Source organism: Mauremys reevesii, linkage group 2 (genome assembly GCF_016161935.1).
Source record: "Mauremys reevesii isolate NIE-2019 linkage group 2, ASM1616193v1, whole genome shotgun sequence".
NCBI lineage: Eukaryota > Metazoa > Chordata > Testudines > Geoemydidae > Mauremys > Mauremys reevesii.
In genome coordinates this window covers 64,390,163-64,415,769 of record NC_052624.1, presented here as the reverse complement: position 1 = coordinate 64,415,769, position 25,607 = coordinate 64,390,163, and the positions used below count along the sequence as shown (strand labels likewise).

The 25,607-nt window shown below is 42.8% G+C and overlaps 1 protein-coding gene and 1 long non-coding RNA gene across 17 annotated transcripts in view; one reads left to right on the top strand and one right to left on the bottom strand.

Annotated features, from left to right (window-relative positions):
- Positions 1-25,607, bottom strand: part of CREB5 (cAMP responsive element binding protein 5) — a 397,399-nt gene that overhangs the window by 240,018 nt on the left and 131,774 nt on the right. The gene's annotated exons all lie outside the window — the stretch shown is intronic.
- The window catches only part of LOC120399046, a 67,978-nt gene that overhangs the window by 18,470 nt on the left and 23,901 nt on the right, over positions 1-25,607 (top strand). For 9 of the 11 annotated variants that reach the window (XR_005594911.1, XR_005594914.1, XR_005594916.1 and 6 more), the window contains one exon: positions 20,080-20,193. The exons of the other annotated variants lie outside the window; for them this stretch is intronic. This is a non-coding gene — a long non-coding RNA (uncharacterized LOC120399046). The remainder of the gene's footprint in view (positions 1-20,079; positions 20,194-25,607) is intronic. 11 annotated transcript variants of the gene reach the window in all.

Genomic DNA, 25,607 nt, shown 5'->3' with positions numbered 1-25,607 from the left:
GTCAAAGTCCCAGAGTCAGGACTCTCTGGGATATGGGGTCTCTGTAGTCCTGAGTCTCTAGTATCAGGGATAGCCTTTTCACCTCCAGCCCCAACACAGGGTGGTCAGGAGAACTCAGGCCCATCCTCTCTTCTGGTTTCCAATCCAGGGCCCAAGGATAGGCGGCTGAGTCCTGCCCCCTGGGGTGATATGCAACCGCCTCCCTGAATCACTTCCTACCAGCCTCCCCACACAAGAGGGAAAAGCAAACACGTGTAAACAAAATAAATCAAAGAAGAAGTCTCCATCCTTGCAAATGCCCAAGATCTTTTTCCCTCAACAGGTCGAGTAAACCCTCAAGAGGCTAGGGCCCTGGCAGCTGGGCCATCCACAGTGCTCCTTTTACAGAGCTTCTTACCTCCACCAGCTGCCCACAAGTGAACTCCTTTTAAGCTTCTCCTCCAGATGCATATGCACTGCAGGTGTGGCAGGGCAGAGTTGCTTGGACTCAGAGCAGGGGGGAGAGCAGTGGAGATGCTTTCTCTTCCATGCTTCTACCCCACTTTTGCCCATTCCACTCATGTAGGGCATTGGGCTGTATATTTTGGGAACCCATAATATGCAAAGGAAAACAGGCCAACAAGCCAAAGAGTACTTTATCACACACGGGAAAAAGATACGTCCTGTAATGAGCTCCACACATGCAGACTCTTGTGCCTGTGCAGATCCCTGTTGACTTCACTTCTGTTCTGCGTAGGCGGAGCTCACTGCAGGACTGGGGTCAGAGTTTCCGTTCCTTTGTTCAATGTTTTCATTTTCTTCTACTTGTCTCACGCTCTCCCTGAGATACTGATGGTTTGAGTTACAATGTGTATGACAAGCCTTGATTGCACACTAGCTATTATAACTGTAATTGTTAGCCTACATGCATAAACCAGTAATGCAGTCTGAAAATTATAATTATTTAAAATAAACATCTCGTATTGCCAGTGGGGTGTCAAAGATAGGCAAAAAGCATGAGGGATGAAAAACTAAAATACCTGCTGGAACATCCAATGAATTAATCCCTGCAAATAATGCAGGTGCTGTCATCAGGTGTGATCTGTACCGAGGTACCAACCCACAAAAAAGAAAGCCTGAGATTTCCCAATGAAACGTTAAACTTGGAATGACTTACATTTACAAGTAGAGAGTTTTGCAACCTAAGAATTATTTGCATCTGTATGATGGTTATGAATTTACAGAGCAGTCAAAATGTGTTTGCATCAATGCTGAGCCCTGAACCAGATCCAAAATAGATCTGAACTCCTCCAAAATATTTTTAATAGCTTCATTTAAATGCAGACACTATTTCAAGGGATTGCAGACCCTTATAGCAAGGGAAAAAATTCTAACAGCAGCAGCAAGTAAAGCAGAGAAACCCCAAACTAATGATTATATCCTTATTTGGTTGTGTGGGTCTCCAGTTATATTTTCTTTTAAGAAACTCTGCATGCTTTTCAGCCAGGATGGCCAGAGGATCATGCCTGTATCACTGCCACCACATCTCTGAGAGAAGACAGCTGAGTGGATGAGATTCCCTTCAGAAGCCATTGGCCCTAGAGCTGGATGGAAAAGTGTATTCCTGTCCTGTGAAAACTTTCAAGATTTCAAAAATCTTCCCATTTCACATTGGGATGAAATTGAGACCTTTGATGACGTTTTTTGACAAAAAAACAGAGAGACCACCCAGCACAGCTAATAGCCTGGTGGCTAAGGCACTCACCTGAGATGTGGGAGACCTAACAAATGGCTATTGGCTGTTCTGGTCCTTCTCTCACACCAGTAATTCCATCCTTGTCCTAAGAAACCTTTCCCTATGAAAAACTGGTCAAAAATTTCCCGACCAGCTCTAATTGGCACTATTCCAGACCATCCAGTAGAGGACATTTTTGAGCTATGTTATTATTAATCATTTTATTATACATGCGCGTTCCCAACGGGAATGGGACCTGTTGACCTAGGCACTGGAGAGACACAGAAAAAGGCAGTCTCTGTCCTGAAGAGCTACATGAGGATTTATTTTCTCCAGGGGTTAAATACAGTTCCTCAGCCAAAGTTCCCAGTCACGTCTCAAGAAAGAGGAGAGAGACTAGGACTGGGAACAGAAAAAACTAGGTCTCTCTTCTTCCCTGGGTAACAGTGCAAAGCCTCTACAGTAGACCCCTGGGCCAGGTGTGCTCCATTATATATTTAACATTATTTAGCCTTTAAGTACATTGTCTGATCTATAGATTATATATAAACTTGATGCACAAAGAGACGTATAAACATAACTTCCTTGAAAGCTAATAGTAATTCCCTGTCCCCTACAAGAGGATGATAGACCACTGAGTCAGACTGATTTGGGGCTAAATACAGTGTTCTCCCTTTCTTATGTTCCCAAGAGACATTCCCCAAGTCCTCAGGAGACATTTTTCTCCCATGTTCAATGGCTTGTCTGATAACTCTTTTCTTCTAGAGGCAGAAGTCTCTAGGGGTCTCTCTTCCATGGTCTAGTGGACAGGTGCACATATCACATCCCAAACACCACTACTGGACATCCTAGTGGTAGTTAAAGCAGAGAAACAAGCAATTCAACAGTCACAGGAGATAAACTACCCTTTCCATTCTTAATAGTAACTCCTCTGGTGAGACTGCCAATAGGCAGCCAACTGATATCATTTGCAATAAGGATACCCATCCATTAGCACGCAGAACACAGAACATGGATTCATTCTTTATTGGCTACTAAGCGTCCATTAAATGACATTGATTTTCACTCATTGCTCACTACCTCTGGACTTGGAGTTTGGACCACAGACTTGCTCTGTGTCCACTTACTATTCCCAGGAGCTATCAAGTCTTCAAGACATGTTTTAGTAAGTATAGCACATACCAGCTTACACAAATGAGCAACAAATCATGTAGGAGTTTCTTGTTTAAAATGAGCTTTTCTGCAGTGGTTGAAGAGTCACTCTTTGGTAAAGACGACTCCCACCTATAACCTAGATCAACTGCATACAACATATGGGTATTTTGCAAAATATTTTATAATCATTAAAGTCAATAGGTGTTTTGTCATTAACATTAATGGAAGCAGAATCTGGCTCATTGCAACTTTGTATGTTTCTGCAATAAATGTATCGTGTACATATTGGGGCAAAGTTCCTCCTCTCCTCTAGTAGGTCCTGCGCTTATTGGCGGATTTCTTCCCCTCAGTGGTTTTCCCCTTGGATGAAACCCATAGACTGGATCAACTACTCCTATGTCTGATTAGGAGTAGCGGGGCTAGGGGGGAACCCGGGCCCACCCTCTACTCCGGGTTCCAGCCCAGGGCCCTGTGAATTGCAGCAGTCTCTATAGTGCTACTTGTAACCGCTGCTTGACCGCTACAGCTCCCTGTGCTACTTCCCCATAGCCTCCTTCAAACACCTTCTTTATCCTCACCACAGGATCCTCCTGGTGTCTGATGCTGCTTGATTGTATGGTGTTTTCCTCAATCCTCCAGTAGAATCCCCTCTCAGTTCTTAGTTCCTTGTGTCTCTTGCTCCAAGCTCCTCATGCACACTTCTTTCCTCTGGCTCCTCCTCCCTAGACTGGAGTGAGCTCCCCTTTTTATACCAGGTGCCTTGATTAGCCTGTCCTGATTGGCTGCAGGTGCTCCAATCAATGTAGCTCTCTCCGGTACCTTCTAGAAAGTTCTTAATTGGCCCCAGGTGCCTTGATTAGCCTGTTCTGATTGGCTGCAGGTGCTCCAATCAATGTAGCTCTCTCTGGTGCCTTCTAGAAAGTTCTTAATTGGCCCCAGGTGCCTTGATTAGCCTGGAGCAACTGCCATTTTGGTTCCCATGGTACTAGGGATTTGCTTAGCCTGGAGCTAACATACCTGCTCCTCAATACTTTCCTGTAGCCATCCGCCCTTGCTCCATCACAATATATATATATTTTCAAAACAGAAAATATTAAGTTATTAAGGTTGCTAAGTGTAACTCAAGTGAAAATGTATCATTGAGCATATCCATTAATACAATAAATTAAAAAACCATTAAGAATTATGGAAATCACAAGCTAAAATAAGGTTACATAGACAATTCTGATATCAACCTTAATGACCACACATACCATTAAGGAGAAATATTCTAAGTCGTCACCCTCCCCCAAACACTCTTAACTCTCTAAAAATATTCTTCTAACCTACTTTACACACAGAAATTTTCAATTTCATTAACTTATTGAGATTAAATGAGAGCATTATATGTGCTTTCCTCAAAATAAGCCTTACAATGGAGTTCTCAACACAACCTTAACTGCGCACGCACACACACACACACACACAGATACTTCTGCATGAAGAAATGGATTAGAACTCAGGAACCACTATCGCTGAATGACAGGTTTCAGAGTAGCAGCCGTGTTAGTCTGTATCCACAAAAAGAACAGGAGAACTTGTGGCACCTTAGAGACTAACAAATTTATTTCAGCATAAGCTTTCGTGGGCTACAGCTCACTTCTTTGGATGCATAGAATGGAACACACAGACAGGAGATATTTATACATACAGAGAACGTGAAAAGGTGGAAGTATGCATAACAACAGGAAAAGTCTAATCAATTGAGATGAGCTATCATCAGCAGGAGAAAAAAAGACTTTTGAAGTGAATGAGACCTGCTTAGAATACAACTAAGGATCTCTCTCTCTCAGAAACTTGGAGGCCACTGTCAAATAAAATTATAGAGCAACTACGGTAATTTAATAGCAACATATTTCACCAGAGTGCTTATAGCCATATGTAACCAGAGATCAAAATCACTAACTCTATGTTAATTCTCTCTCTCTCGCTCTCTGGACTGGGAAGGAAAGTCTTTTAAAATCCAGATACCAAATCTCCTCACTACAATTGCCTGGTGATAAAATTGATATTTTAGTTCCTCATTATTTAAATCAATTCTGATAAAGACAAAGAATACAGCTGCATTGTCTGCTCCCAAAACCCATTCACTGAACTACCATAAACAATGGGGCCAAATTTTGTACCACTGTGTATGAGCTCGTACACTCTGAACAACCCCAACGGAGGAACTGGCACAAAAAACTGACTGCAATAAAGCAAGAATTCTTTTGCTAATGCTATGGAAAGGAGACAGGGAAAAATTCAATTTAAAGTTTATAGGAAATAAGAAAAGAATGGGCATGCAGGAAATAGGGTAGAGGTTAGTAGAAGAAGAGTGTAATAAAATACATTTTCAAACTATAACATCTGTACAGCTTGTATGGGAAAAGGCACTAAAAAGGTGAAAAGGACATTAAGCACATAGCAAAGAACTTTTCAAAAATGCTGTGTAGTAACATTAAGCATAGGAAGAGAGCACTAGGAATATCCTATTGCAGACTGCTCAAGTCCATTTAATTCCCTTCTTTCGTGCAAGGTATGAAGTCATTAAAAAGGTCGACACATAAAAGTACCAAAGTGATGCTAAAGGATCTATTTCTCACACATTTCAAAGAGAATGAAATACTTACTAAACAGCCAGAATATAAAAGTGACCCTCTTTTAAAGCTGCTAGTGACACATCACAGAACTTAGGAGAAATATTGTGGGGGGAGCTGGTATTTTCTCCCCAAATACACATCACAGCTAGCTGCACAACTGCTTGAAGATTCAGTGACCAGGAGCATTAAGTGTATTCCTGCATTCTTGAACTTCTGGCAAGACTGTTCAGTGACATGTTACAAATGTGATTTTATGAAGGGGGGGGGGAAATGTTACAAAATACACTGTATTCTCAAGAACCACAAGTAATAAATAGATATACCAGTGGCGGATGGGAACCAATCCTACTCTCACTGAAGTCATCAGGCCTTGAAGCTATGCTTATCTATCTTTGTAGGCATTCATAGTAGACCCATGATCAAAGTATCTGGACACTATGTTACTAGGGGTAACATTTTCAAAAGCACCTAAGTTACGTAGTAGGCTAAGAAGCCTAAGTCTAACTGAAAGTCAATGGCCTCAGGAGCCTAAGTGACTAAAATATTTTGAAAAATGGGAGGCTAAGTCACTCAAGCAATTTTGAAATTCAGAGGCTGTCACTTAAACAATTTTGAAAATTGTACCCTAGGTATCCATCACAGAACCTGTGGGGAAACTCCCTTTTCATTTAAAGGGGTGGGGGAAAAGTTAAGTTCAACAATTTTAGAAAAGAGACCCTGAGAGCTACCTTTGAGATACTGGTTTGTTGGACGTGTTACGAATAAGGAACTCTTTTTAAAATTCTTCCTTTTATCCTTATTATTGTATACATGTACCTGTAACAGATGTTATACACAGCGTTACAGAGTATGTTCTACGAGATGTTATAATACTGAATTTATCTTTCTAAATGTAAAAACTAAAGCCCGATCCTACTCTACTGAAGTCAACAGGTGTAATTCTGTGCTGCATCTCTAAGGTCTTGTCTTCACTGAAAAATTTAGCTAGTGTTACTACACTTCAGCTATTCCACACGCCAGCCTAGCCTAGCTTGAGTGAGAATGACCGCATTGCAAAGCAATACTCCAGTGACACCGAGTGATTTGATGAGCGGCCCAGTGTAACTGAGTTAGCAGCTGATAAAATGTTGTAACTCTAGCTGCTGCAGCTCCCCTACATTACCAGCTGGAGTGTCAGCAGCACTTGAGCTTCAACCCATGCCTCTGATTGGCCTGCTAAAAGGCACCACCTAACTCAAGCTAGAGATTTGTATGTGGGGAGGAAAGTTGGGTTAAGGGAAAACTCAAGCTATAGCTCATAAAGACAAGTTCTCAGAAGCATGGTACAGACCTCTTAGCCCAGGGGGAGAAGGGGATAAGGCTAAGTCACCTTTGTGCCCTTCCAATCCCGGACTGCTCTAGGGAGCTGGAGATGCTGCCACCATAATTTAAGACAGTGCTAGTGGCCTAGTTACATTACGGAAAGCTCCTTCACCCTGTCCTATGGGATACAGGGCAGCTTGGAACCACCATAGTTCTGAATACTGTAGCACATCCCCAACTTGCTTCTCTTAAACCCTCCTCCCCCGCACTCGGTCCTGCCTCCCACACATCCTCTACACCAGGGCTCAGGAAGGCCTCCTCTCAGGAGGCAGCCTTACAGCTCTCTCCCCAGTGCCGTGCTGGAGGAATCCTCACCCAGCAGCAGCAACAGGGGCTTTTAGGGCCCCTTTATGCTGCTCTAGCCCTTTGACACAGCACAAAGGGGCCAGAATGGGGATGGGGATCTCACCCAAATGCAATTGTCCCATTGATTTCAATGGGACAGGTGCAGGCCCACAGAAGGTTTTGGTGAATTTGCCGGTGAAGTGGAGCGCAGAGGTAATTGCTGTTTCTGGCAAGTTATAACATCATTCTCTAGATCACCAGTCTCGCAATACCAGTCATTTTTCAATCACCTTCTGGCCAGATCCTCAGCGGTTGGCTATCAACATAGCTCTGTTGGGTTCAATGGAGCCCTACTGATTTACACCAGCTGGTATGCCTTGGTATGTTCAGTGGAGCACAGTCACTTCCTTTGGGCTTCTCCTTGTGCCCTTCAGAGAAAACTTTTACATCAAAAACTCCTTTCTATGGTGTGTTAAGAGTCCCACATTGACCGTTCATTGTGGCTGCTAGCCCTAACCAAATGCTCTCTGACTCCTCTGATATCCTGAGGAAAATGCAGGGGATTTACTGCTTTTGGTCTTTTATCTTAATTTTTGTGACATGATCTAATTACAGACATTCAGTGGTGCCCTCTAATTACCAGTGGAAATGAATACTGAAAGATGCCCCTTGTCTTCCAGGCCTCCCTCTCCCCGACAATCCACCCCTGCCCTTTTCGGCATCTCTCTGCAGACTAAGTTTTTGACATATGTTCTGAAGCCTTCTTTACATACGGAGTAATATACAATATGCACCAGATGTACCTATGATAAGCCATTACACTACAGGAAAGAAAAAAGAAATATGATATGGGGGAAATTAGTAGAAACATTTAAAGGATGAAGAAATTTTGGAACAGCAAGGCTACATCTCACCAATGTCGATATTACAGATTAAGTTTTAAAAGGAAAATAATTTCCTATGGGAAAAAGAAAGATATACTGCATGCTTATGACACCAAGTTTACTACAGCTATACAGCTATGCAGTTTTGCTAAGGGTTATTTATTTCACACACAATCAATTGCCTGGGATAGTCACTCAAACAGTACAGAAAACAAAGAGCTTCTTATGTTCAAATAAACCTCAGTAACACTAAATGTGCATGGTACAATTAGGGTCATTTAGTGTATGTTGCACTGGGATACTGCACTGCATCCTGCTAATTGGAAGCTGCAGAGCGAGGGAAATACAATTGGCTGCATGGTCCTATACACAAATTTTGTCAAACTTAATGATAAAGTCATAAACTGAGTATTTTTTTTCTTCCAGTTGCGTATTGTAGCATTTATAAACAGGATTCTGGCAACATGTCAGTGGTGCAAACTGATTTCCTTTCCTAAATACAATTTTAAAAAGCAAATAAACAAGGTTATGTCTGCTAATGAAACATTATATGCTGTGCTGGGTTTAGCTTTTTTTAAAATCTTTCTTGAGCAGATGGAACACCAAACAAAAAAACAACAAACCTTTCTATAAAGAATGTATTTACATGAAAATGCATTCTCTATAGAACTTTGTTTAAAGAAAAACTGTGTTATGTCTATAATGTTATATTGAGGGTCTGAGCATGGTCCCATTAGATCACTGTAAAAAAAAAAACCAAAGAAATCTGCTAGCATCCTATTAGCTTATTATTTATTATTTGTATTACAATAGTGCCTAAAGACCTCAACTGACATCAGAGCCCCACTCCATTAGGCCGTATATAGACACATAAGGAGAGCCAGTACTTGTCCCAAAAGAGCTTAGAATCTAAACAGACAAAACAGACAAAGGATAGACGGGGGCATAGAGGAGGAAGTGACTAGCCCAAGATCACACCGCGTATCAATGAGGAAGTCAGGAACAGAATCCAGGGATCCTGACTCTCAGTCCAGTGCCTTATCTATTAAATCACACTACCTCTCAGCCTTCAACATTACACCGGAGTTACTTCACTATTATGTTAATAAGTATGAAAACTATTTTTCAGAAGGCTAAATTATAAGCCCTAGCCTCTGGTTTCGCACAGCCATTATTATTTATTTGTATTTTTAAAGACAAACTGATTGCACATACGACGTCGGCACTCAAAATGGGTATGTGTCAGTTTTTATAGGGAAAACAGGGCTTTTCTACACAAACACTTAGCTCATGGCAAGCTGGGGTGTAAATCAACCCTGTACTAGCCTGGGTATGTCTACACACACACACACACACGCACGCACAACCCCAAACCATGGCAGCGAGTCTTTGAGGCCAGGTCAACGGACTTGGACTCATGGGGCTTGCGGTGTGGGGCTAAAAATAGCAGTGTAGACATTGGGGCTTGGGCTGGAGGTAGGAGCCTAGGCTTTGAGACCCTCCCCTGTAGGCCTGAGATTTAACTCACCCCCATACTAAACCAGCCTTGGGTGAAACTCAGGGATTTCACCACTAAAATTAAGAAAAAATGCTCCACTGCTGCTAAGGTGCCCCCACCTCAGGAATGCCCCTAACAAGAGTTATAACACCAAAGGTTGTAAAGAAGAGACACCCAGGTGCTGGGAAGTTTAGAGAAGAAACAAAAAGACCCCAAAAATTGGTAAAATAGATAGGATAATCTCTGATCGGTGAATTTATGCTGACCATCTGCACAAACAGAGAAGGTCATAAATAAATTACAATTTGGGCATGAGAGATAAAAATGTAAGAAGAGTTCAGCAGCGAGGAGAAAACATAGGTGCCAGTGCATGATTGGTTAAAGTGTGTTACCTAGGAGTACTGAATAATATGATACGTTTAGTGAAATTAAAGGAGGTAGCTAGTTTTACCTATATAATGTAACAAAAATACAATGCGCTTTGGGAACCATCACTGGACTGGAATTTAACATCAAGCTGCTAGAACTCTGACTCCTCTGCACTTCTGTGACGTGCAGAGGCATCTTTAGAAACCTCCAGACAAGAAGATCCTGACTGGCCATCGGGCCATTGGGAGTGGTGAGCATAAGAGACTTGCTTGGTATATGTATTCTGTGTGTGTTGCTAATAAATAGATGTTTAGAGCACAGCTGTGTAAGGCTCTCTCACTGGGAAAAGGTTCCGCAGACCCGTAAAGCCCTGAGCCCCGAGGGAAAGGGCAGGTACTTAAATTGACCAGGTTTCTTCCTGAGCCCTGTGGGTAAGGATAAGTGCCCTACACCCTGAGCCCATGGAAGGGAAAAGGTGAGTGTGCCTATGTCGATTGGATCACGCCTTGAGCCCTCGGTAAGGTATGGGGGAGGGTGCCCTGGATTTTTTTTTTTTTTTGCGGGTAACACTCCCCTCGCTGGGTTTCAGAGTCCAGGCTCCAGCCTCAGCCCGAGTGTCTACACTGCTATTTTTACCCCTGCAGCACAAGCTCCTCTGGCCCGAGTCAGTTGACCTTGGCTCCAAGACAGCACAGTGGGTCTGGTTTTGCTGCACAGACGTACCCCAAGTGTCCGTGTGAGCCCTGCTGCAACACGCTAAAAGTTCCCCCATGAGCTTTAATCTACTCCCGTTTCTAAGTGGGGGAGATCAAAGCACATTAGGAAACTGGTGTGCAGCCGTAGGGTCCGCCTGGACATTTAGTTAGCGGCAGGCTAGTGCAGACTAGATTTACGCTCCAGCTTTCCGTGAACTCAGCATTTGTGTAGACAAGCCCTCAGACATACAGAAGTGACTGCCAGATCTGGAAACCAGTTAGCGGCTAGCTGAAAAATTGGCATTCCTTTCTCTTTTACAAGAAGTTTGTTTTTATCCACATGAAGTAGACATCCTGGGGCAATCCTTTAGATTACAAGTCTTTAGAAACCACTAACTAAACATGTGCTTTTCAATGTTAGAGGAGCAATTTCTAGACTATTAGTAGCTAATTCACGGGACAATGTTTTGGCATCTAATTTCTTAAGCTTTATTTAGTGATTTTGTGACATTCACTTTACTGATTTCATTGGCATCATGCATGAGTTACAGCAGTGACTCCTTGACTGCATACAATGACATGAGCATTCTTCAGGCCACTTGCTGGGTCAAGAAGCACAAGCTTTCTAGCTACAACACACACATACAATTTTCTATTCAGGCAGTTGCATACAGCAAACCAATAGATGTAACTTTTCTGATAAGAGGTCAAGAGGAAATGCTTCTAGCCCAGTAATAAAATGTTCATACTAAAAACTCTCTTGAGCCCCTCTGGCTGTAGCAGCTTTGGTGAGACTGGCAGGATGAAGCATTATAGGGTCCAATACAATGAGGGGTGACTGAGGGAAGGAAGGATCAGGAGAGTGGCCAATGGTGGCCCAAAAATCAGCATGGGCCACTGTTAGCTAAAGTTCAAAGGTCCAGAAGTCAAGGGACTGGGTTGGCTAAGGATCTGTGAGTGAAGGGATGCTCTTAAAGAGAAGCTGAGCAGGGCAAAAATTTGTTGCTCTGCTATTCCTTGGAGGGTCACGTTCACTCATCAGTCCTCGTGGATCCAGAGCAGGATTCACGAGGACAAGTTATGGATTTTGCATCCTAGAACCCGGTGTCTAACCAACTAGCAGTTGTTGATTTGGAGGGAGAAAGTAAACATTTTGGACTGAGGGAACTTTTGGAATCATGAGCACAAACTGAGGGTTCAAGAATAACCTGTAATTTTTGTAATCACAAGTAATTTTTAAAAAATGTTTGGGTGCAGGAAGGCTAGATTATTACCTAGGTAGGGTACTGGAAAAAAAAAAAAAAAAAAAAATTTTTTTTTTAGAGGCACTGTTCAATGAAGGACCCTTAACTCTGAACAAGTACAGTAAGGGTTGGGGATAGATAAACTGATAGAACAGACAATGATATTAATGTTCTGTGGAGCTGCAAGGATGACTCTGGTGTTGTAACTGTGTTTTGTTTCAATAATAAAGTTGCATCACCCTCAAAATTAAATTAAAGAGACACCATCAACTTGAAATTCACATTTCCGCCTGAATATTTTATACTTATCTTTCTTACAAGCAACACCTAGTTGTATTACAATTGAGATTTACGGAAAAACTATTTTTCCTACTTCTCTACTGTGTGCATTTAACATCCCTTTGTGTACAGTCAGTGTCACTTCTTGCATCATGCACTAGTACAACAGTAACACATCTCTGGTCCATGCCTTACCTGAGGTTCTGATAGCCCTGAGGGCTGAAGGAATGCAAGGTGACAGTGCCAATTTCAAGGAGCATGGAACCATTTCTCTGCAGGGCCACCCAGAGGATTCTGGGGGCCCGGGGTCTTCGGTGGCGGGGGGGCCCTTCCGTTCCTGGACCCGCCGCCCGAATGCCAGAACCGCGGCGCGGACCCGCCGCCGCGAAGCCCGCGGCGGGACCCGCGCGGGGAGCCCCGGCCGCTGCTGGGCACTTCGGGGCGGCGGGCGGGTCCGGAAGGGGCCCCCGCCGAATTACTGCCGAACCGAGCTGAACCGCGGCGGGTCCCGCTCCGTCTTGGCGGTAGTCGCCAGCGGGGTCCTTCCACCCCAGAGGAAGGATCCCCGCCCGCCGGCGAAGACCGGAGCGGCAGAAGCTCCTGCGCCCGGCCCCGCAAGAGTTTGCCGGGCCCCGAGCGAGTGAGGACCCTGCTCCAGGGGCCCCGAAAAACTGGGGGGGGCCCGTGGTGCGCGTGGAGGGGGGGGGCAATTGCCCTCTGCCCCCCCTGGCGCCCCTGTTTCTCTGCATAGGGGGTTCCAGGCGCCAAAGCAGGGCCATGGGGGCCATGGTCCCACTTTTTTTTGCAGCCGTAGCAGCAACAGGAGAGGAGAGGAAGGAGGAGTGAGGGGGCTTGGTCAGGGAGGAGGAGAGGAGGATGATGGATGAAGGGGAAGGAAGTGTGGAAGGGCAGGGCCATGGGGGCTTGGGTTGCTGCCCCCCAGGCTGCTCCTGATATGGTTCAAATGCTACCCGTCTAATACAATCACCAACTGAGAGGCAACTTCTAGGAGGTAAAGGAGAAAGATGTGTGCACATCCTATCAATGCATTGTTTGAGCTGTTAACCACAATACTGGAAGCCAGGAGAAAGGAGAATGTTTGGCTAACAACAGTGAAGAAATAAGCATAGATGAAGGAACTGAAAATGCATGAGGACAACCCTCCTTCAGCTCTATTTTAGGCAAAGGAAGATAAAGCCTTCAGGACGAAGGGCTGTTATCCATCCTGTCTTTCATTTGCCTTTCCAATTTGGATCTTAAAATATATCAGAAAGGACACACTCTAGCTGGAGATTGCTGAGGGAGGAATTATTAAAAGCAGAAAGGCAGCAAGATTAGTAGTCAGAATGTAATATGGAATGGGAAGTTATTAAGTGTATTGGGGATTGGAGAACTAGAGATCATGAGGATGGTTCAAACAAACTCAAGAAAGCTGTTGAAGGTCAGATATGAGGGATAGGACGACAGAGATCTGCATTCTATTCCCGGCTCAGCTAGAAATTCATTGTACGACCCCGGGAAAGTCACTGTCACTTAACATTGCTGTGTAACAACTGCCCTGTATTTAAAAGGGGACTTATAATGCTGCTAAAGCACTTTGAGATCAATGAATGAAAAGCATTTTTCAAATTATTCTGAACATAACATAGAATATCTACAGAATCAAACACAATAAAATCACTTTAAACAGAAGACTGTTATGAAAAGTCAGGCAGCTCTACAGGGGAGCATGGAGTACAGGTACACTTGAAAACCAGTCTGACACAAATGACAGAAGAATATATCCATCCACCCTAACAGTGCTAGAAAAGAACTGATGAATCTTTAAGTCTACTGTGTGTTGCTTACTTAGCCCTTTGAGAGCATGATAAATGTCAAAAGAAAAATAGCTGGACGGTATAGTGTATAGAAATATTGTCATTGGTGCCTAGAAAACAGGAAAGCATAGATGGAGCCTAAACTCTGAAAAATGACTAGTGATTTTGGATGCCCAACTAGAGAGACTTTTATAGGATCTGAATTTCAGACAAAGGTGTTCAGCACGTTCTGAAAAACAGGCCTTTTTAAGGTATCTCCAGTTGGGCTCCCAAAATCACTAGTCACTTTTGTAAAATTAGGCCATGGAACTCATCAAGATTACACAAAAGAGTGGATACTCGGTCACATGCAGCCTCTGTTTTGCCTGGAGTAAATGGAGAGTAAAACAAATAGTTGATAATGTTAACAAGCAAAACACTTATCTTGATGTATATGCATAATTTCCATCATAATTTCATAAGCACTATTGAGGTGTGCACATCCCAGGGAAAATAATACTACACAATGCACATGCACCAGTGAGGAAGTGGCCGACTCAAGCATGACGAACCAGTTACTCATTTTTCACTCCTCCTCAAATAGTAAATAACTTGTCAATCACAAATTACTTGTGATTCTGCAGTATATTCCATCTCATCTGGGAGAACCAAGTGAGGACTAGTGGCTAGCTAGGTATATTTCTTTGATAAAGGAGATATCAACAGGAATGCTCATATCATTCCTACTGAGCAGTCTTTTCTTCCCAATACTGCAGCCCATATAAAAGAGTATGCCAGCAGATGGTTTAACAAAAGCTGGTCGGGATGGCTTGTTAGCTGCAGGTTTAGGCATGAATTAGTGGGGTGCTGCTGTGACCAGATATCTAAAGTTGACAAAACAGGCTTCAGAAAGTAATGCCATACTCCTGATCTTGTGTGAAGAAAGCAAATAGTATACTGACTCTAATGAAGGAGGGTGGTGAAGCACTGGAATGGGTTACCTAAGGAGGTGGGGGAATCTCCATCCTTAGAGGTTTTTAAGGCCTGGCTTGACAAAGCCCTGGCTGGGATGATTTAGTTGGGGTTGGTCCTGCTTTGAGCAGGGGGTTGGACTAGATCACCTCCTGAGGTCTCTTCCAACCCTAATCTTCTATGATTCTAGATCAGAAATTGTAAGGCCTCGTGACAATTTCTACTAGGCATCAGACAGGATGCTAGTTTATCATTCTGAGAAAGATTATTCATAAGAAAAATACAAGTCCAAAGAGTTTTAAAGGGAAAAATATTCCTGTCTCTGCTTTAAAATTTGAGAGAGAGAGGGAAAATCTTTGCTGCTCTTGTTTTGTTTTAAGGAGGAAATATGATACTTGAAACTTCACCAAGGTTTGATAAGGAGTGCTGTGATCTATGAAGTCCTAAAATGACTATTGTCCCTTCAGAAAGGGACCAGACAAAATACTACCCTACAATACTTTTGTCTGTCCCTTCCTACAGTAAACATTGCTAATGCTCCTGGTGAGGGGCTGACCTTGCCAGCCAATTACATTATGCTAATTTGTCTGTTACTATAACTCCTGCAGAGGCATTCACAGCTCAGAGCAGGACAGAGATTTATATTGTGTATTCCAAGCAGCAGACTCTGTATGTTAATCTCTCTCTCTCCCTCTCCTTTAGTTATAGTTCTACAGGGCAATATCTACATGAAACAACTCTGTACTTTCAAAATGATAGTTCTTGCCAGCTCTGTTCTTTTTAGAAGACATGTCCAGGCATTACCTTGCCCTTCTCATAAACAGCTACTTTTTTTTAACTAAGAAAACATGCTCTTGGCAATGGTTGTCTTCCTATGAAAATGTATGATTTCTTATACACTTTGAAAGCCTCGCTGGAATGTATTAGCTTGTTATAGCTATATGGTATTAGCACCTATCATGGGGGAGGTAGGGATAGCTCAGTGGTTTGAGCATTGGCCTGCTAAACCCAGAGTTGTGAGCTCAATCCTTGAGGGGGCCATTTGGGGATTGGCCCTGCTTTGAGCAGGGGGTTGAACTAGATGATCTCTTGAGGTCCCTTCCAACCCTAATAATAATAATCTATGAAAGTGATGACATAGTAAACTGATAGAGCTACACTATGCTAAGTTGTCTACATTGTACTAGTATCTTATTATGAAAGTAGGTGCTGTTTTAGAGCCAGGATATGCAAACTCTTACTCTTGCAATTAAACAAACCCAAAGATTCTGTTCATGTAAGTAAGGCCCATTAATTAGGTTTTTTATACATTATTTGTATTAAAGTAGCACTCTAGTTTGGGGCCCAATGTTACACATGCTTTACTAACATCCAGCAGAAAAGGGGCCCTGCCAAAAAGAGCTTACAATCTATATTGTACTACGAACAAAATTCAAGAGGTTTGGTTCTGCCAACTGTCCAAAATTTTTTAGTTGAGCTCTGAGACTAAGAAATTTACAACTTCTCTCTCAAGAACAAACGGCAGTACTTTCTGATTTTAATCATGTTGGCAATACAGGAGGAGCTTTATTCTCAGCATTTCTTTATTTCATCATCTGGTCCCAGCTGGATCCAGAGGTTCAGAAGAGAATAAAACTGAAAAATATACACTTTTAACAGTTAACTGAACTGTTCTGTAGCTCAAAGGTTTTGTTCCAGAATTGGGCAAAGGTTTAGGTCAGTTCTTATTTTATCAGAACTGACTTACCCATGCTTAATATTTGCAGCTGCAATTTTCAAAGGAGGTTATAGGAATTAAGTACTAATCTGTAATTGAATTTCAGTGGGATTTGAGTGTCTAATTCCCTTAGGTTCCATTGACAATCCCAGCTTACATCTTTATTACTGTACAGTATTTGATTTCTAATAAAAAATGAGAGCAGAAAAGTACAGAATAAAACGTATTTTTAGACAGAACCTCTAAGAACAGGAGTGGGCGAACTATGGCCACGGACCACATCCGGACTGCCAGCCGATTTTATCCAACCCTCAAGCTCGCACCGGAGAGCAGGGTCGGGGGTGCTCCATGCTTGCCATGGCTCTGCGTGGCTCCTGGAAGCAGTGGCATGTCTCCCCCTCTGGCTCCTATGTGTACACTGCCGCCGCCCCAAGCACTGCCCCCATAGCTCCCATTGCCCAGGAACTGCGGCCAATGAGAGCTGCAGGGGCGGCGGCTGTGGACAGGGCAGCACACAGAGCCGCCTGTCCACGCCTCCATGTAGGAGCTGGAGGGGGTACATGCCACTGCTTCCAGGAGCTGACTGAGGTAAACACTGAACACTGAACCTCTGACTCCCTCCTAGGCCTCAAGCCCCTGCCCCATCCCTGATCCCCCTCCTGCTCTCCAAAACCCTCGGTCCCAGCCTGGAGCACCCTCCTATACCCCAAACCCCTCATCCCCAGCCCCATCCCAGAGCCTGCACCTCCAGCTGGAGCCCTCACACCCCCCCATGCCCCAATCCCCTAGCCCAGCTCCCTCCCACACCCTGAACTCCACATTTCTGGCCCCACCCCAGAGCCTGCACCCACAGCCAGAGCCCTCACCCCCTCCTGCACCCCAACCCCAATTTTGTGAGTATTCTTGGCCCACCATACGATTTCCATACCCAGATGTGGCCCTCAGGACAAAAAATGTGCCCACCCCTGCTGTAGAATGTGAAGCATTTGAAAATTCAAGAATTGTCAACCTCAGGGAAGGAAACTGAAAAGAAAAAAGAAAAGACCAGAGAAATGGAAAAGAAAAGACGAGCCCAAGTTGTAGGCGCTGACTTTTTAATTTCTGCAGGGGTGCTTGTCCACCTTCTCTGCCCTAGACTGCACCCCCACTCCATTATTTTTTAAACAGAAATTGTTTTCTAAATTATTTTAACCAAACTATTTTTTGCCAACATCCAAATTGTCTCAGTGAAAGCCAGGTTTTGGGTAACCCAAACATTCCAATCATGGATTTTGAAAATGGTTTCAATATCAATTTTGATGCACTGATTGATAAAAAAAAAAGTGACAGAAAATTTAACAAAAATTGCAGTAATGTTGAGTATTTTGTGAAAAGTTTCCTTTTGGAGAAAACAGAATTTTTCAAATATAATAATTTTCACAGAAAAATAATCCACCATCATAAAGTTACCAATATCTTTGGATGGAATTACAACACTATTTAGTATGGCTGGGAAAATGTTATGCCTTTATCTTTGCAGCAGTTAAAAACATGGTGGCACAAAAACACACTAAAATACTTTATTACCTATTAACAATGGGAGGGAACACACAAAAGTGCACACATATTTGATTGCCTTCAAAATTTCCAGCCTATACCATTACATTACTGCATGCGGTTAGAACACTGGACCATGTTACAAAGTAGGGTTTTTAAAAAGGTGCTCAAGCAAATGCACCCATCACAAAGAAGTCAGTAAATCTCCTAGTATCCAAGAGAGGAACCAAGGTTGATGTCTGGAAGGCAGGTTGATATCCCAAATAGCTTGAAATTAAGGAAAATTCTTTTTTTACTCCCTCCTAAATTAGGGCAAACTGCATTTCTCTGCACCAGCTGATGCTGCTATGCTCTGATTAGGACTCCACAAGCACGTGGACAGCAGCAAGGGGATCCACTGAATCAGTGACCTTCCACCCATCTTGGTCACACCTCCCCTAGTCAGCAATTCCCCATTTTTGAGACTGCACAGGTCGGCTCCAAGCCCCCACTCCCAGCAGAGGGAAGACTGCATGCTCCATGCATCATCAGCACCCTCAGTGGGCAGATTTACCACTGCTAGGCCACTGTATTCTGCAATACTTTGGCAGAAGCCTGCAAAATCCAAGACTGACTCTAGCTCTACATTGGCAGCATGAAGGAGAGCAGCCACGAACGGCTCAGCAAGCTGACTGGCCGAACATATGGTCAATACACATAAGGGGCCAAATCGATCAGTTATGCAACTCCATTGTCATCAGAGAGTTATAATACAGCGGGGTGAACCTGGCAACCTGGTTTTCTCTTTGAGAATGTGCAGCCCACATGTGGCATCGGCTGTATTTGTTCTCTGCAAGACAACTTGACTTCATCTGGCGCTTATCCTGAAGTTCCCTGTTAGTGTTGTTTTTCTCTGGGCTGTGATGTTTTGCTAAGGCCCCTTACAGAAAAAAGAAAAAAATTACACCAGGCAACTCCCACCCTAGCATAAGTTTCACATTCAAGCAAAGAATGGGAAGAGCGCTGGCATTCCCTTAGCCACTCAGCTGCCTGATTTCCGAAACTCTAGTTCATCTTTAGAAAAAGTCCCTTAAGGCAGCAGTTTTCAGCCTGTGGTCCGCAGTGGATGAGAGAGTCTGTTCAGATACATTTCTCTCTCCCTCTTTTTAGCGTGTCGATAGGTTTTTCCATGACGCCAATGGGCTTAATGCTTATGGTTATTCTGTGCTGTTTTTCTGAAGCTTCCAAAAGGGTATTACCGTATATAGTTATTAGAAGGTGATGAAAAAGAAAAAATCGGTACCCCTGAAGAATTAACTTAGCTTGGTATCCACAGCCCTGCGCAGTCAATACTATTTGAAATAGACTAGCTTCAAGTTTTCCTGGACACAGCCCTGCCTGTGACCTAAGAGGTGACAGTGAAATCCTGCTGCAGGCTGCAGAAAGTCCAGAGGTGATAGTGAAAGGCACAATGCCCTGGGAGTGACTTGGCACTAGACTTGTTTTATGCTATTAAATAACAATTTTGAAAGATGTTTAATAAAGAATGCGGCATTAACATGTTTTGCTGTACAAGCCTTGGAACAAGTTCTCTCAGGCCAATGAAGCAGAGAATTGTGCCCCTTCACTGAGTTTTTAAAAACATCCCTTTTTGAAAGTATAGAACCACCACCAGTCCGGAAGAAGACCAGATCCTCAGATGGCATGAATCAGCATAGCTCTCTTGAAATCAAGCTGAAAAAGATCTGGCCCACGCAGTATATATAAAGACAGTGCTGTAAATTCTCAGATCCTTCCTATTGTGTTCATATTCTTTAAATGATATTAACCTTGAATGGATCAACTTTGGAACAAGAAGGGAAATTTTAAACATGCAGTGGTATTGTGCTAGTAATGTTATAGTTATGGTATAATCCACCATATTACAGGAGTAAGCCTTAATCATCACCTACATTCTTTTTTTTTCCCTACAGTCCGGTTGTGGTGGTTGCCCCCTCCCAATTTACCATCCTATCACAGAGACAAGAAGGGGTAGCGAGCGGAGCTGAGAGACACTGATACAGTCCATCCATCTGCCCTTCCTAACAGTGAGTGACTCCCGAGTCCAGTTAATAAAGAGCTCCTTGTCCCTTCATTATGCAGTGTAATCTTTTAAAGATTACACTCTCATTTGGGAACGAGCCAAGAGCCAGTGGGAAATTCTCTAGTAAATTGGATAGGGAGACGACAATATGAAGGGCAGATGGATTAGAGCACATTTTTTCAGGGCATTCTTATTCCTGGGGCCCTCGGGCATTGTTAGAATCCCTGTTGTCTGGATTCCTTTCACTGCCATGTTGTCAGGATAATGTTATTCAAGTGGTGGATACAGATTAGCTGTTCTCGAGATGGGATGAGAGGAATTGAATATTGAAATGTGACAGGAAAACAAAGAGAAACCCCAGTGATTTAAAACAAAACAATTGAATTTTGTTTTCTTTTTTTTTCAATTGTATTTAACACTTTGCCAACAGAACAGGTAAAACATACTCATTCCATATAGGCTGCCATCATCCTTGTCCGCTGGCAGGAAGCTGATTTAAGCACTCAGCCATGAATGCTGTTTTTCCAGTCCCTGACTCCTCCAGCTCACCTGCACAGTGGAGGGATGTATTAGCTCACAGAGCCTGTTTCCCATCCCATGCTGCCATCTGTGATGCAGGTAGCTAATACAAGAGAACATGGGGATGCCTTACGCCCTCTCCTGTGCCACCTCGCATGCTGGGCCATGATTTGGACAATAAAAGTATTTAATTGTATAAGCCAATAGGAACATCATCTGGATTTGAATTTTTTTATTTGAAAAACAAAAGCACTCCCTTACTGAAACGTTGAGAAAATATCCATGGTTTGCATAGGGGATGAGCATGAACATCACATATTTCTTGTGTTGTGTTGACATGGCTGATGATACTGATACACAAACAAGAGAACAGACATACAAACCCCGGTCATTCCAAGTTCCATTAGGAAAATAAAACAGAAAAATGTGGATGTCTGACAACTGGAAAAAAAACATAAGATCTATGAGAAATGTACGGATCAGCTTCTTCAAGGGTACTACAAACAACATAGATTTGAAAATAAATTAGTTAGCTATTTTTCAGAATTTATTAATGAGAAATATGTTAAATATATTGTATTATCTCCTGCAGGAAACCTCACTAACATTTTTATTCGTAACATGAGTACCACTAATTATTCCTTTTCACATAACAAACAAAGAGTTTTTTAGTGGAAAAGCAAGTTGTTGCAGTGGGGGATTAGAAGCTAATCAGTCTTTTGTTACTGACTCTTAAATGACCTTGGGCAAGTCACTGAACTCCTCCATAACTTAAAGTTACCCATCTGCAAAATTGACATATTAACAGTTATGTACGGTACTAAACAGGCAGTAGCTAAAATATATTAAAATGGGAGGTTTGGATTTTGTCATTCCAGGTCTCAATATTAAAGTTCAGTTCCAGCAGTCCATCCCTATTCAGCAAAGCATTTACACACATGCCTAAAGCTAAGCATATGCTTAAGAACCATTGAAGTCAATGGGACTTAAGCATGTATTTAAGTGCTTTGCTGAATTGGTGGTTGAGATGGACTGCCACAAAAAAAACCAAATGGGGACAAAAGAAGAAAATGTGCCTGAAAGGGGTTCAGGTCAATATTCAGCCAAAGAAGAGTGTGCAGCACATCACAATATGCTGCAGAACACGCCCAGTGCTTCTTACCTCTATCCCTATAAATGCCATCATTCAGACTTGACCAAAATGGAAAACCAGTACCACTGCAAGCAGGACTTTGAGTGGGGAGGGGGATTAAGGAGTCATCTGAAAATTTTGAAAAACCTGATACACATTCCCATATTATGGAGACATTTAAAAGATTTCATGCACACACAAAAGCTGACTGCGAAGAGCTTTAACTAGTATTTAATTGCAACAATTTGCCAATGGCAAATTGTATTGGATTTTTAAATCATCAGACACAAAATACACTCTGATATCCCATGAGACAGGCACATATGCCCCACACAAAATGGGAAGGAAGAAAGGAAGACTATAAAACAAAAAACAAAACACAACAACCCACGTACCCCAAACCTAAACAATATAAAATCAGAGCAGGTTCTTCCCTTCCCCTTATGCAGGAAAACTGTTCTTATCTCCCATCCATAATCAGGTCTCTCACGTCTCCTCCTCTTCCTGTACAGTTATGTTCCCTGACATTTAAACTAAACATCCACAAGGACAGTGGGTTGAAATTTTCTGAATTTCAGTTTTTCAAAAGATAATCTTAATTGAAATCCTTGATAAAAGGAAAAAATGTCAACGGCATTTTCACAGTTCCCACCTCCCAATCTTAAAGTATTTTGACCAGCTCCATTAATGAGTATTTCATTGCAATATTTTGACCTCACCCTTCCAATACAATAAAAAGTTGACTTTGGTGTATTACCTTAGTGTTCCATTCAGTTCTGTCCCCTTTCCATCTGTATTTGCCGGTCTCTGCCTTTCAGTTTTCCCTGTGACTAACTTTTCCTTTTCATCCATCTAAGTCTTCCACTATTCTCCCCATGAATGTAGCTCTGACACTGTCACTCACCTGGGCTCAGGAAGCAGGGATTGGGCTTGCCAGTTCAGCATAAGTTAAAGCTGATGGCTCTTCTCCATTCTGCCCCTTGATCTCCTTCCACCCTGCCCTCCATTCCCATCCACGCCACTTAAAGATCTAACTAGTCTGTCTTTTCAACTCTGAGATAAGAGGGAATTGGCAGTGGGGGGAATTGGCAGTGGGTGTCTTCTATCCTTTGTTCTCTTTGGATGGGAGGGAGAAGTGATGGTGCGTCTCCCTCATCCTGAAGGGCAAAAGGAAGAAGGAAGAGGGAACAGAGCTTCCTGTACTTGCAGCTGGAACAACTTTTCATTCCCTATCCCTGCTGCCTCATCTATTGTTATGAAGACAGGGAAACCCAGAAACTCCAGCCTGTCACCAGCACCACTGCTGCTCCTTCTTCAGACTCCCCTCTTTCCTTCGGCAGACAGGAAGAGAAGGAGTAGCACTCCTTCAAATGAGGAGGAAAAGACAGGAAGAGGAGCTCTCTCTTAGCAAGAAGGGAAAGCTGTGCTCCACACACACCTCTCCTCTTATTTTAAACTCTACCGAGAAGGATGTTGCAAGGCTTATTTAATTAAAAATTGTAAAAAAATGTTAGGCTTCTTCCTAAAGTGTGATACAGTACAGCGGTCTCAAGTATGATCATACACACAGGGAATACAATGAGACCCCACAGGGCCTGGTCTTTTCTATCCTCTCAAGATATTTTGGGTGATTTATTTTTCAGATTTCCCTCATTTAGGAAGGCAAGATTCAACCTACTAACAAGAAATACTGGGGCAGTGGCCCTCAGCCTGTGAGCCACCGTCCCACACCACTCCCTGCCTCTGGGAGTCACCACCATCAGTCAACAGGGTCTCAAGTCTGCTGCTTTTCCCTGTCTCTGGTCTTCTACAGACGCTGCAGTGACTTGCTAAGCGCACCCCATCACTTATTGTGCCAATGCTAGCAGCACCTCCCCTTCCAGTAGGGAACAGCACAAAGGTTTATGGGACTCATCTGAAAAGAACCAGTTGCAAGTGTCTGTCACAGTATTTGAATAAGGCTGAGAATTCCCGGCTCTGGGAGAGATGATAAAAAAGAAGCTAGCGCTAATGGAAAGAGAGAGGGAATGCAAAGCTTACACGATAAGCCAGACAAACATTCCTAAAGATTAGAGTGTACATTTTTACCAAGACTCATAGAAATCCTGTTGACCTTCAAGAACAGATTTCCAAATAAAATCTGGCATAAAATCAAAATGGACAGTTACAGTTTCCTAATCTCCAAAGAAAGGGAAAAAAATTACTACTTTTCCATGACCATGAGGTATTTCCTAACCTCATTAAGCACATTTTTCCTCAGGAAGATCTTCTCTTAATAATGGGGTGCCACATACTATCATTAAGCAGGCCAAGGCCAGGGGTATGGGTGGAGGAGATGAAAAGGGAACTATTGAGAGTTCATCTCTCTTGTTTATTTTGAGACACACTTATGATTTGAGTAGGACTATTCAATTTGCATTCAAAGGTTCAGTACTCTGAAGAATATAAACAAAACTAGCATGGGCCAGGAGCCAGGATAAAGTTTTCCTCATAATCATAGGGAAGGGTCAGCTTTGGCTTATCCTTTTATATGGTAATCACAACTCTATATTGACTTTTTTGACACAGAGAGAGAAACAGGGGAAAAAAGAGACTAATAGTCCATTTCCACAGGGGCAGCTTTTCTAGTGCGGGCATATGTTTTCTCGGCTTTTGGGGGGTTTCACTTTCCTTCATGAACATTTTGAACCTTTCATGCTGATTCTGGCTTGGTGTGTTATGGATGGGAGCTTGTACTCATTGAAAGGCAAGGCAATTATCCATCTAGGGTTAGGGAATTTTCCTAGAGCCAGTGCAGAGTTGTGTGAATTTTAATGTCATGCTAGAGAGAGCACATGTATGCAGCTCTTTTCACTCTAGAGGATTAAAAGTGACCTCTCTTACCAAAATCAATAAGGGCAGCTTGCTGCAACTAATAGGTTGTAGAAATTCAAAAGAGACTGTACCGTTGAATTCATTCTAGCTCCACTATTTAAACCCTCCTGCCCCTCGGCCCCATGCAGACAGGCAGATCTGCACTTTGACATGTGCACTCACATGATGAACCAACACATGCTCTCTTCCCAGAGACCATACCCAGTCACACTCCTGGGTCATCTTCATGTCAGGGAAGGGGGAAAGCTACTCTCTATTTGATAAGAGACTGTTATTCCATGGAAGTGTGTGTGTATGTGAGAGAGAAAAGCTGGAATAGGGAAACAGCATTTGAAATGCACCCTTCTTGCTTTCTGATGTAGTTAAAAGTTTCGTGGTACATATTTTCAGAAACTCCATGTATACCCAAAAGCACTCAACCACTGCACTTTTCCAAGACCTGAGCATCATTTTTGTCTTTGAGAGGACTTTGTCTTCATATCTTTGCTTAAGCTATACTGGGCCAAATTCATTCCTTGTGAAATTCCACTGAAGTCAGTAGAGTTGCACCAGGAATAAATATAACCCTCTCCAATTGGATCAAAAGAATGAACACCCAGCTATAGGCTTCATTCACTGCAATAGGGTCCGTTCACTGCTACGGTTCACTCTTAGAAGCTGCTATTCCAGCTGCTGCACATTCCTCTAGTCCTTTAATTTTATTACCATGATGCACCACAGAATTATCAATAAAGTTAACAAAACGGCCCCTACAGTCCCCACCCGCTGAACCACCTTCTCTTTCTCTCAAACTAAACAAGAGATAAAAATCACTTTCCCTGTCCCCCCCAACCAATGCTTTTAAAAAGCAATATTTGCAGTTGAATATGCTACGTTTGTTGCATAATTTTTCT